The following is a 12,186-nucleotide window of genomic DNA, read 5'->3' on the forward strand; positions in this document are numbered from 1 at the left end:
CTCTGTCCACATTCTCACTACTACAGATTTTAAAGTTGCTCCAATTACACCTCTGGCTCCTCTGTTTTCAGTATTATCCCTGAGCTCCAACACCGCCAGTTGGCGCTCGGAAGTGCCGTCTGCACAGTCAACACTTGCTGCCGTGTCATTGGGGTTCAGTAACGTCAGCTGTTCCCCTGCTGTGCGGACGGCAATTTCTCCTGCTCTGTCCACATTATCACTACTACAGATTTTAAAGTTGCTCCAATTACACCTATGGCTCCTCTGTTTTCAGTATTATCCCTGAGCTCCAACACCGCCAGTTGGCGCTCGGAAGTGCCGTCTGCACAGTCAACACTTGCTTCCGTGTCATTGGGGTTCAGTAACATCAGCTGTTCCCCTGCTGTGCGGACGGCAATTTCTCCTGCTCTGTCCACATTCTCACTACTACAGATTTTAAAGTTGCTCCAATTACACCTCTGGCTCCTCTGTTTTCAGTATTATCCCTGAGCTCCAACACCGCCAGTTGGCGCTCGGAAGTGCCGTCTGCACAGTCAACACTTGCTGCAGTGTTATTGGGGTTCAGTAACATCAGCTGTTCCCCTGCTGTGCGGACGGCAATTTCTCCTGCTCTGTCCACATCCACTGTACTACTGATTTAAAACCTCCTCCAAATACACTTCTGGCTCCTCTGTTTTCAGTATTATCCCTGAGCTCCAACACCGCTAGTTGGCGCTCGGAAGTGCCGTCTGCACAGTCAACACTTGCTGCCATGTCATTGGGGTTCAGTAACGTCAGCTGTTCCCCTGCTGTGCGGACGGCAATTTCTCCTGCTCTGTCCACATTCTCACTACTACAGATTTTAAAGTTGCTCCAATTACACCTCTGGCTCCTCTGTTTTCAGTATTATCCCTGAGCTCCAACACCGCCAGTTGGCGCTCGGAAGTGCCGTCTGCACAGTCAACACTTGCTGCCGTGTTATTGGGGTTCAGTAACGTCAGCTGTTCCCCTGCTGTGCGGACGGCACTTTCTCCTGCTCTGTCCACATCCACTGTACTACTGATTTAAAACCTCCTCCAAATACACCTCTGGCTCCTCTGTTTTCAGTATTATCCCTGAGCTCCAACACCGCCAGTTGGCGCTCGGTTGTGCCGTCTGCACAGTCAACACTTGCTGCCATGATATTGGGGTTCAGTAACGTCAGCTGTTCCCCTGCTGTGCTGACGGCAATTTCTCCTGCTCTGTCCACATTCTCACTACTACAGATTTTAAAGTTGCTCCAATTACACCTCTGACTCCTCTGTTTTCAGTATTATCCCTGAGCTCCAACACCGCCAGTTGGCGCTCGGAAGTGCCGTCTGCTCAGTCAACACTTGCTGCCGTGTCATTGGGGTTCAGTAACGTCAGCTGTTCCCCTGCTGTGCGGACGGCAATTTCTCCTGCTCTGTCCACATTCTCACTACTACAGATTTTAGAGTTGCTCCAATTACACCTCTGGCTCCTCTGTTTTCAGTATTATCCCTGAGCTCCAACACCGCCAGTTGGCGCTCGGAAGTGCCGTCTGCACAGTCAACACTTGCTGCCGTGTCATTGGGGTTCAGTAACGTCAGCTGTTCCCCTGCTGTGCGGACGGCAATTTCTCCTGCTCTGTCCACATCCACTGTACTACTGATTTAAAACCTCCTCCAAATACACTTCTGGCTCCTCTCTTTTCAGTATTATCCCTGAGCTCCAACACCGCCAGTTGGCGCTCGGAAGTGCCGTCTGCACAGTCAACACTTGCTGCCATGTCATTGGGGTTCAGTAACGTCAGCTGTTCCCCTGCTGTGCGGACGGCAATTTCTCCTGCTCTGTCCACATTCTCACTACTACAGATTTTAAAGTTGCTCCAATTACACCTCTGGCTCCTCTGTTTTCAGTATTATCCCTGAGCTCCAACACCGCCAGTTGGCGCTCGGAAGTGCCGTCTGCACAGTCAACACTTGCTGCCGTGTCATTGGGGTTCAGTAACGTCAGCTGTTCCCCTGCTGTGCGGACGGCAATTTCTCCTGCTCTGTCCACATTCTCACTACTACAGATTTTAAAGTTGCTCCAATTACACCTCTGGCTCCTCTGTTTTCAGTATTATCCCTGAGCTCCAACACCGCCAGTTGGCGCTCGGAAGTGCCGTCTGCACAGTCAACACTTGCTGCCGTGTCATTGGGTTTCAGTAACGTCAGCTGTTCCCCTGCTGTGCGGACGGCAATTTCTCCTGCTCTGTCCACATTCTCACTACTACAGATTTTAAAGTTGCTCCAATTACACCTCTGGCTCCTCTGTTTTCAGTATTATCCCTGAGCTCCAACACCGCCAGTTGGCGCTCGGAAGTGCCGTCTGCACAGTCAACACTTGCTGCCGTGTCATTGGGGTTCAGTAACGTCAGCTGTTCCCCTGCTGTGCGGACGGCAATTTCTCCTGCTCTGTCCACATTCTCACTACTACAGATTTTAAAGTTGCTTCAATTACACCTCTGGCTCCTCTGTTTTCAGTATTATCCCTGAGCTCCAACACCGCCAGTTGGCGCTCGGAAGTGCCGTCTGCACAGTCAACACTTGCTGCCATATCATTGGGGTTCAGTAACATCAGCTGTTCCCCTGCTGTGCGGACGGCAATTTCTCCTGCTCTGTCCATATTCTCACTACTACAGATTTTAAAGTTGCTCCAATTACACCTCTGGCTCCTCTGTTTTCAGTATTATCCCTGAGCTCCAACACCGCCAGTTGGCGCTCGAAAGTGCCGTCTGCACAGTCAACACTTGCTGCCGTGTTATTGGGGTTCAGTAACGTCAGCTGTTCCCCTGCTGTACGGACGGCAATTTCTCCTGCTCTGTCCACATCCACTGTACTACTGATTTAAACTCCTCCAAATACACCTCTGGCTCCTCTGTTTTCAGTATTATCCCTGAGCTCCAACACCGCCAGTTGGCGCTCGGAAGTGCCGTCTGCACAGTCAACACTTGCTGCCATGTTATTGGGGTTCGGTAACGTCAGCTGTTCCCCTGCTGTGCGGACGGCAATTTCTCCTGCTCTGTCCACATTCTCACTACTACAGATTTTAAAGTTGCTCCAATTACACCTCTGGCTCCTCTGTTTTCAGTATTATCCCTGAGCTCCAACACCGCCAGTTGGCGCTCGGAAGTGCCGTCTGCACAGTCAACACTTGCTGCCGTGTCATTGGGGTTCAGTAACGTCAGCTGTTCCCCTGCTGTGCGGACGGCAATTTCTCCTGCTCTGTCCACATTCTCACTACTACAGATTTTAAAGTTGCTCCAATTACACCTCTGGCTCCTCTGTTTTCAGTATTATCCCTGAGCTCCAACACCGCCAGTTGGCGCTCGGAAGTGCCGTCTGCACAGTCAACACTTGCTGCCGTGTCATTGGGGTTCAGTAACGTCAGCTGTTCCCCTGCTGTGCGGACGGCAATTTCTCCTGCTCTGTCCACATTCTCACTACTACAGATTTTAAAGTTGCTCCAATTACACCTCTGGCTCCTCTGTTTTCAGTATTATCCCTGAGCTCCAACACCGCCAGTTGGAGCTTGTAAGTGCCGTCTGCACAGTCAACACTTGCTGCCGTGTTATTGGGGTTCAGTAACGTCAGCTGTTCCCCTGCTGTGCGGACGGCAATTTCTCCTGCTCTGTCCACATCCACTGTACTACTGATTTAAAACCTCATCCAAATACACCTCTGGCTCCTCTGTTTTCAGTATTATCCCTGAGCTCCAACACCGCCAGTTGGCGCTCGGAAGTGCCGTCTGCACAGTCAGCACTTGCTGCCGTGTTATTGGGGTTCGGTAACGTCAGCTGTTCCCCTGCTGTGCCGACGGCAATTTCTCCTGCTTTGTCCACATCCACTGTACTATTGATTTAAAACCTCCTCCAAATACACCTCTGGCTCCTCTGTTTTTAGTATTTACCCTGGGCTCCAATACCGCTAGTTGCTGCTCAGAAGTGCCGTCTGCACCGTCAACGCTTGCTCCAGTGTTATTGGGGTTCAGTAACGTCAGCTGTTCCCCTGCTGTGTGTCCGGCAAATTCTCCTGCTTTGTCCACATCCACTGTACTGTACTACTGATTTAAAACTTGCTCCAATTACACCTCTGGCTCCACTCTGTTTTTATTATTTACCCTGGGTTACAGCACCGCCAGCTGGTTCTCGGTAGTTCCATTTGCTCTTGTACCTTCTACTACCCATCTGGGTTCCAGTACCATCAGCTGGTTCTCGGCAGTGCCTTTGGATTAGGTGCCTCCTTCTCGGTATCCAAGTTCCACCAACGTCTGCTGGTTCTTGGTAGTGCTTTCTGGCACAGGTACCTCCTGCTTAGTAACCGAGTTCCAGTACCGTCAGCTGGTCTTCGGCAGTTCCATTGGCTCTTGTACCTTCTGCTACCCATCCGGGTTCCAGTACCGTCAGCTGGTCCTCGGTAGTTCAATTTGCTCTTGTACCTTCTACTACCCATCCGGGTTCCAGTACCGTCAGCTGGTTCTCGGCAGTGACTTTGGCACGGGTACTCCCTCCTGCCCAGCCTGGTTCCAGCACGCCAGCTGTTTCCGGGTAGTGTCAACGTCACTTTGCCTCCAATGCGTTGTCCTGTCGTGTTGCGGTCGGGTTAGCCGACTCTATGGTGCCTGCAGTTTAGGTGACTCCTATGTGGGCTGCGGGATCTGGCAATGAAGGCTGGTTCCATAGTGCCAATAGGACAAGCACCCCCTGTAGGACTGTGGGTTTTGGTAACTGCGGCCGGCTCGCGGCCTTGAACTTTTTTTTACATGGGTACCTTCTGCTACCCATCCGGGTTCCAGTACCGTCAGCTGGTTCTCGGCAGTGCCTTTGGATTAGGTGCCTCCTTCTCGGTATCCAAGTTCCACCAACGTCTGCTGGTCCTTGGTAGTGCTTTCTGGCACAGGTACCTCCTGCTTAGTAGCCGAGTTCCAGTACCGTCAGCTGGTCTTCGGCAGTTCCATTGGCTCTTGTACCTTCTACTACCCATCCGGGTTCCAGTACCGTCAGCTGGTTCTCGGCAGTGTCTTTGGCACGGGTACTCCCTCCTGCCCAGCCTGGTTCCAGCACGCCAGCTGTTTCCGGGTAGTGTCAACGTCACTTTGCCTCCAATGCGTTGTCCTGTCGTGTTGCGGTCGGGTTAGCCGACTCTATGGTGCCTGCAGTTTAGGTGACTCCTATGTGGGCTGCGGGATCAGGCAATGAAGGCTGGTTCCATAGTGCCAATAGGACAAGCACCCCCTGTAGGACTGTGGGTTTTGGTAACTGCGGCCGGCTCGCGGCCTTGAACTTTTTTTTACATGGGTACCTTCTGCTACCCATCCGGGTTCCAGTACCGTCAGCTGGTTCTCGGCAGTGCCTTTGGATTAGGTGCCTCCTTCTCGGTATCCAAGTTCCACCAACGTCTGCTGGTCCTTGGTAGTGCTTTCTGGCACAGGTACCTCCTGCTTAGTAACCGAGTTCCAGTACCGTCAGCTGGTCTTCGGCAGTTCCATTGGCTCTTGTACCTTCTGCTACCCATCCGGGTTCCAGTACCGTCAGCTGGTCCTCGGTAGTTCTATTTGCTCTTGTACCTTCTACTACCCATCCGGGTTCCAGTACCGTCAGCTGGTTCTCGGCAGTGACTTTGGCACGGGTACTCCCTCCTGCCCAGCCTGGTTCCAGCACGCCAGCTGTTTCCGGGTAGTGTCAACGTCACTTTGCCTCCAATGCGTTGTCCTGTCGTGTTGCGGTCGGGTTAGCCGACTCTATGGTGCCTGCAGTTTAGGTGACTCCTATGTGGGCTGTGGGATCTGGCAATGAAGGCTGGTTCCATAGTGCCAATAGGACAAGCACCCCCTGTAGGACTGTTTGTTTTGGTAACTGCGGCTGGCTCGCGGCCTTGAACTTTTTTTTACATGGGTACCTTCTGCTACCCATCCGGGTTCCAGTACCGTCAGCTGGTTCTCGGCAGTGCCTTTGGATTAGGTGCCTCCTTCTCGGTATCCAAGTTCCACCAACGTCTGCTGGTCCTTGGTAGTGCTTTCTGGCACAGGTACCTCCTGCTTAGTAACCGAGTTCCAGTACCATCAGCTGGTCTTCGGCAGTTCCATTGGCTCTTGTACCTTCTGCTACCCATCCGGGTTCCAGTACCGTCAGCTGGTCCTCGGTAGTTCCATTTGCTCTTGTACCTTCTACTACCCATCCGGGTTCCAGTACCGTCAGCTGGTTCTCGGCAGTGACTTTGGCACGGGTACTCCCTCCTGCCCAGCCTGGTTCCAGCACGCCAGCTGTTTCCGGGTAGTGTCAACGTCACTTTGCCTCCAATGCGTTGTCCTGTCGTGTTGCGGTCGGGTTAGCCGACTCTATGGTGCCTGCAGTTTAGGTGACTCCTATGTGGGCTGCGGGATCAGGCAATGAAGGCTGGTTCCATAGTGCCAATAGGACAAGCACCCCCTGTAGGACTGTGGGTTTTGGTAACTGCGGCCGGCTCGTGGCCTTGAACTTTTTTTTACATGGGTACCTTCTGCTACCCATCCGGGTTCCAGTACCGTCAGCTGGTTCTCGGCAGTGCCTTTGGATTAGGTGCCTCCTTCTCGGTATCCAAGTTCCACCAACGTCTGCTGGTCCTTGGTAGTGCTTTCTGGCACAGGTACCTCCTGCTTAGTAACCAAGTTCCAGTACCGTCAGCTGGTCTTCGGCAGTTCCATTGGCTCTTGTACCTTCTGCTACCCATCCGGGTTCCAGTACCGTCAGCTGGTTCTCGGTAGTTCCTCAGCTTTCTTGTACCTTCTGCTACATTTCCAAGTTCAAGCTTTTTGAAATGGTTCTTGGTAATCACTCTGGATCTCCCTGACGAGGACCCTGAAGACGAGGACCCTGAAGACCAACCCTAAGAAGACGAGGACCCCGAAGACAACGACCCTGAAGACGAGGACCCTGAAGACCACCCCGAAGAAGACGAATACCCTGAAGACCACCCCGAAGAAGACGAGGACCCTGAAGACCACCCCGAAGAAGATGAGGACCCCGAAGACGAGGACCCAGAAGACCAACCCGAAGAAGACGAGGACCCCGAAGACGAGGACCCCCAAAGACGACGACCCTGAAGACCACCCCGAAGAAGACCAAGAAGATGACCCTGAAGAAGTTGACCAAGAGGACAAAGAAGAGAAGACAAGCACCAAGATACAGAAGAACAAGAGACAGAAAACCAAGAAGCAGAAATACAAGAAGCTGCAGAACAAAAAGCGGAAGAACATTAAGCATAAGACTAAAAATCAGAGCAAAAGATAATATCTAAATTATAAGCAGAAAATGACTAAGCAGTGTATGGGGGTGAGTCCGTTCCTCCTCGTGGTGCCCCTGGAAAAGACCTGCTGCTGCAGGCCAAACTGAACGTGGACAAATCCTGTTGTAAATCTTTTGTGACGGGCAGAACGAAAGGTGTAATGTCCAACCTTTTATAGATAACTACAGGAATGCCTGTCACAAATAAGAATATGATGAAGAAGAAGAATATGAAGAAGATGAAGAAGTAGAATATGAAGAATGTAAAAAAAAAGAATAATACGAAGAAGGTGAAGAAGAAGAAGATGAAGAAGGTGAAGAAGAAGAGGATGAAAAAGATGCTGAGGATGATGAAGGAGAAAGTGTGGGAGAAGTAAAAAAGAAGGTGAAGAGCATGGAAGTAGTGAAACATAAATATCTGACAAAATATAAAAATACTTAACATAGTCATTATTTCCGTAACTCAGAACGTCTTAAAAAAAATATTAATTCCTGCTATTCCATTTGATTGGGCTAAACCTTTATGTCTTTATTGTCTCCTCCACCTCCCCCAATACATTCTACATTATTCTTAGTTGTTTTCCTTCATGTAGAATTAACCTACAAGGAAAGAAAGGGTTTATTTTCATTCCGATATTTCTGTCCCATTGACTTGCATTGGTTTCCGGTATCGGAATCGGCGATATCCGATACTTTTTCGGTATCGGTCCGATCCAATATTTCCCGATATCGGAAGGTATCGCTCAACACTAGTCCTGAGTGGTATGGTTTGATTGAGAAGTTTGTGAGGAAGAATGATTTGTTAGCAGTTGCAATGAAGGACTTTAAGTTGGTTAAGAAGGTGATGGGAAAGATGTGTGTGAATGAATGTGAAAGTAATGTGGTGGGATTGCGTTCTATGGAAGTTGCGCGGGTATGGATGAAGTTAAGTATTCAAGGTGACAGCGGGATATAGTATGGATGGGCCTTTATAATATTTTGTCAGTGAGGGATTTTCAGAAGAAAAGAGATCTCATAAGATCTGCAGTATGTCCAAGGGATGGTTGTGGAGCGAATGAGACGGTGAGGCACCTTATGTGGGATTGTAATTTTGCGTATGATGTGTGGAAAGATGTGAGTGGACTGTGTAAAGGGGTTGCTGGTGTGAAGTTTATTGATTGGAGAGTGGCTATGTTTGGTATTGGTGCTAGTTGTCGTGGCCTAGAAAGGATGATGTGGTTAATTATGGTGTGTGTGCAGGAGAGCTTGCGGGATGTGAAAAATTTGTGTGTGTTTAAAAGGGTAAATTTAACAGTTAATGATTGTATTAGGTTGATCTTAGCAAGGCTATATGTAATCTATTTGTGGGACACAAGAGAAGGTGGTGGTGGTTGTGGAACAGATTCTGAAGGTGTGTGGAAATACCTTAAGTGGCAGGATATGGTTATATACCGTTGATTTTTTTTCTGGAGTTTTCTCTGGTATAAGTTTACTTGGATGTATTTTTGTTGAATAAAACTTTAATAAGCAGTATAAATTATGACGAAGTCTGGTTTACAGTTTGCTTTTAATTAAACCTGAGTGGTTTAAAAAAAATAAATAAATAAAATTCTTATCAGTTTAATATCTGATTCGTCCCCTATACGTAAACATATTTTCACGCATTCTCCTTTCCGCTCCCCCCTAATGTCCCACGCACCTCAAGACCAGGAAGGGTGGGGGGTAGAGACGCTAACTAAATATTGAACCAACGAGCAGCGGTCCCCCATGCTTCCCAGTCTGTAGGCTCCCTACAGACTGAAGCTGGCTTCTGCAGCACAGCTAGATAAAAGCCAGTAGCCCATTATGACACGTGCAATGTCTGTTCCATTCTTGCACTATTCCATTGTCCAATTGTTAGGGGGCAATGGAACAATGGGACAATGGAATGATGCAAGAATGGAAGAATGGAAAAGACATTGCAGTTGTCATAATGGCTCCTGGCTTTTTTCTGGCAGTGCTCCAGCAGCCAGCTTCAGTCTGTAGGTAGCCTACAGACTGGGAAGCAGGGGGGACCACTGCTCGTTCGTTTGTTCATTAATTAGTTATCCTTTCTACTCCCCCCCCCCCCCTGGTCCCGAGGCGCGTGGGACATTAGGAAGGGGGGATGGGGGGATGTGTGAAAATAGGTGGACTTTTGCAGATTAAAAACGTGTGGGGAGCATCTGCAACAAGCAGTATAGTTGTGGGTTTTTTAAGGTGAGCAACATGTCTTCCTAAGAGGAATCTTTGTCCCTATCCCTACAATGGGTGCCTTCTTTGGGCCAGGGTGCCGCCATAGGCCAAAATCAATTCAGGTAATCGCTTCTCGGTCTTTTGGCTAAGATCAAGTGTAGTATCCTTTCTTATCAGTTTAATATCTGATACATTCCCTATATGTCCACCTATTTTCACACATTGTCCTCTACTCTCCCCCTAATGTCCTATGTGCCTCAAGACCAAGAAGGGTGTGGGGTAGAGAGGGTAACTAAATATTGAACAAACGAGCAGCGGTCCCCCCTGCTTCCCAGTTTGTAGGCTCATTACAGACTGAAGCTGGCTACTGCAGCATAGCTAGATAAAAGCCAGAAGCCCATTATGACACGTGCAATGTCTGTTCCATTCTTTCATTCTTGAATTATTCCATTGTCCCATTGTTAGGGGGCAATGAGACAATGGAATAATGCAAGAATGGACCAGACATTGCACGTGTCATAATGGGCTCCTGGCTTTTATCTGGCAGTGCTGCAGCAGCCAGCTTCAGTCTGTAGGAAGCTTACAGACTGGGAAGCAGGGGGGACTGCTCTTTTGTTCATTAATTAGTTATCCTCTCTACCCCCCCCCCTCTGATCTTGAGGTGCATGGTTCATTGGGAGGGGGGTTGAATGGGTGAAAATCGGTGGACTTATGCAGATTAAAAACGTGTGGGGTGCATCTTTAACAAGCAGTATAGTTGTGGGTTTTAAGGTGTCTATTGATGAACAACATGTCTTCCTTTGTCCCTATCCCTACAATGGGTGCCTTCTTGGGGCCAGGGTGCAGCCATAGGCCAAGACCAATTTAGGTAATTGCTTCTCGACCTTTTGGCGAAGATCAAGGGTAACATCTTTTCTTATCAGTTTAATATCTGATACGTCCCCTATATGTCCACCTATTTTCACACATTCTCCTCTCCTCTCCCCCCTAATGTTCCACGCGCCTCAAGAGCGGGAAGGGTGGGGGGTAGAGAGGGAAACTAATTATTGAACAAATGAACAGCGGTCCCCCCTGCTTCCCAGTCTGGAGGCTCCCTACATACTGAAGCTAGCTTCTGCAGCACAGCTAGGTAAAAGCCAGGAGCCCATTATGACACATGCAATGTCTGTTCCATTCTTGCATTATTCCATTGTCTCATTGTTCCATTGCCCCCTAACAATGGGACAATGGAATAATGCAAGGCGTGTGGGACATTGGGGGGGGGGATGTGTGAAAATAGGTGGACTTATGCAGATTAAAAACGTGTGGGGTGCATCTACAACAAGCAGTATAGTTGTGGGTTTTAAGGTGTCTATTGATGAACAACATGTCTTCCTAAGGGGAGTCTTTGTCCCTATCCCTACAATGGGTGCCTTCTTGGGGCCAGGATGCAGCCGTAGGCCAAAACTAATTCAGATAATCGTTTCTCAGACTTATGGCTAAGATCAAGTGTAGTATCTTTTCTTATCAGTTTAACATCTGATTAGTCCCCTATACGTCCACCTATTTTCACACATTCTCCTTTCCCTCCTAATGTCCCATGCGCCTTAAGACCAGGAAGGGTAGGGGTAAAAGGGTAACTAATTATTGAACAAATGAACAGCGGTCCCCCCTTCTTCCCAGTCTGTAGTCTCCCTACAGACTGAGTCTGGCTGCTGCTGCACAGCTAGATAAAAGCCAGGAGCCCATTATGACACATGCAATGTCTATTCCAGTCTTCCATTCTTGCATTATTCCATTGTCCCATTGTTAGGAAGAACGGAACAGACATTGCACGTGTGTCACCCTGGCCTGGATGCCACAAAATGTATTAAAGCTGTTTCTGAGAGCAAGGGGGAGGTTCTCTAGTCAGGGGAACATTAGCATGCAATGCCTCCTGTCTCAGGCCAGTAGGGGGAGCAGGCTGCCCCTATAAAAGCTGGTACTGGGGGCAGGGTTAGGGAGAACTGGATGGCCTGTCTCAGCATTGAGACTTGTCCCAGAGCAGAACAGGGACAGACAGTTGCACTGCACCTAAGAGGAAGTGTGGCAGGAGGAGAGCCACAAGCCAGAGACAAGAGGCGAAGAGAGCCTGTCTTGGCAGAAAGAGGACTTAATTTACCAGACTTTGGTGTCTGAGGCTGGAAGGATTCCACATCCCCCAGCAGATAACCAGTCCGCAAGGTACTGTATATTCCTTGGCCTAAGAAGCCTGGAGGCCCTGCCACAACAGAAGGGACCAGCAGAGCCGTACAAGGCTGGGAGCAGAAAGGAACCCACGTCGCAGGCCATACAGGCGAGAATACACGGAAAGCTCGGAAACGTGGGCTGTTACCCTATAACGAGGAGATAGCCAGAAGGAGCGCAGAAAGCACGGTAGGCCTACACCCTCACCCTGACCAGGGCCAATTTCCCCGTTGCTCTCAGACATCCAGGTCCCCTCCTAGCTGGGACTGTTTATGGGTCAGTTTACCTGTTTCAGTAAAGACCCTGGACTGCAACCTATTGTCTGTGTGCTCCTTCGCGCCTCCAGCACTACCGGTACTGGGACTCTCACCACCATCACTCCCACCATCCACTACACTGCCCTGGGGCCGCACTCTTCCCGTGGGGAGTCACACCATCCCAGCTGCACATATCATCAGCCCCAGCGGTCTGCCCTGCAGCGGCGGTTCCTAATGACCTCAAAT

At 49.6% G+C, this 12,186-nt stretch overlaps 3 pseudogenes; all 3 read left to right on the forward strand.

Moving 5' to 3' along the window:
• Window positions 1–9,603: 9,603 nt before the first annotated feature.
• LOC141150908 (U2 spliceosomal RNA) lies at window positions 9,604–9,716 on the forward strand (annotated as a pseudogene).
• Window positions 9,717–10,349: 633 nt separating this feature from the next.
• Window positions 10,350–10,555, forward strand: LOC141150981 (U2 spliceosomal RNA; annotated as a pseudogene).
• Window positions 10,556–10,936: 381 nt separating this feature from the next.
• LOC141150980 (U2 spliceosomal RNA) lies at window positions 10,937–11,037 on the forward strand (annotated as a pseudogene).
• Window positions 11,038–12,186: the final 1,149 nt, after the last annotated feature.

The sequence above is a fragment of the Phyllobates terribilis genome, unplaced genomic scaffold (assembly GCF_046119375.1).
Source record: "Phyllobates terribilis strain yellow unplaced genomic scaffold, ASM4611937v1 Scaffold_5__5_contigs__length_657084704, whole genome shotgun sequence".
NCBI lineage: Eukaryota > Metazoa > Chordata > Amphibia > Anura > Dendrobatidae > Phyllobates > Phyllobates terribilis.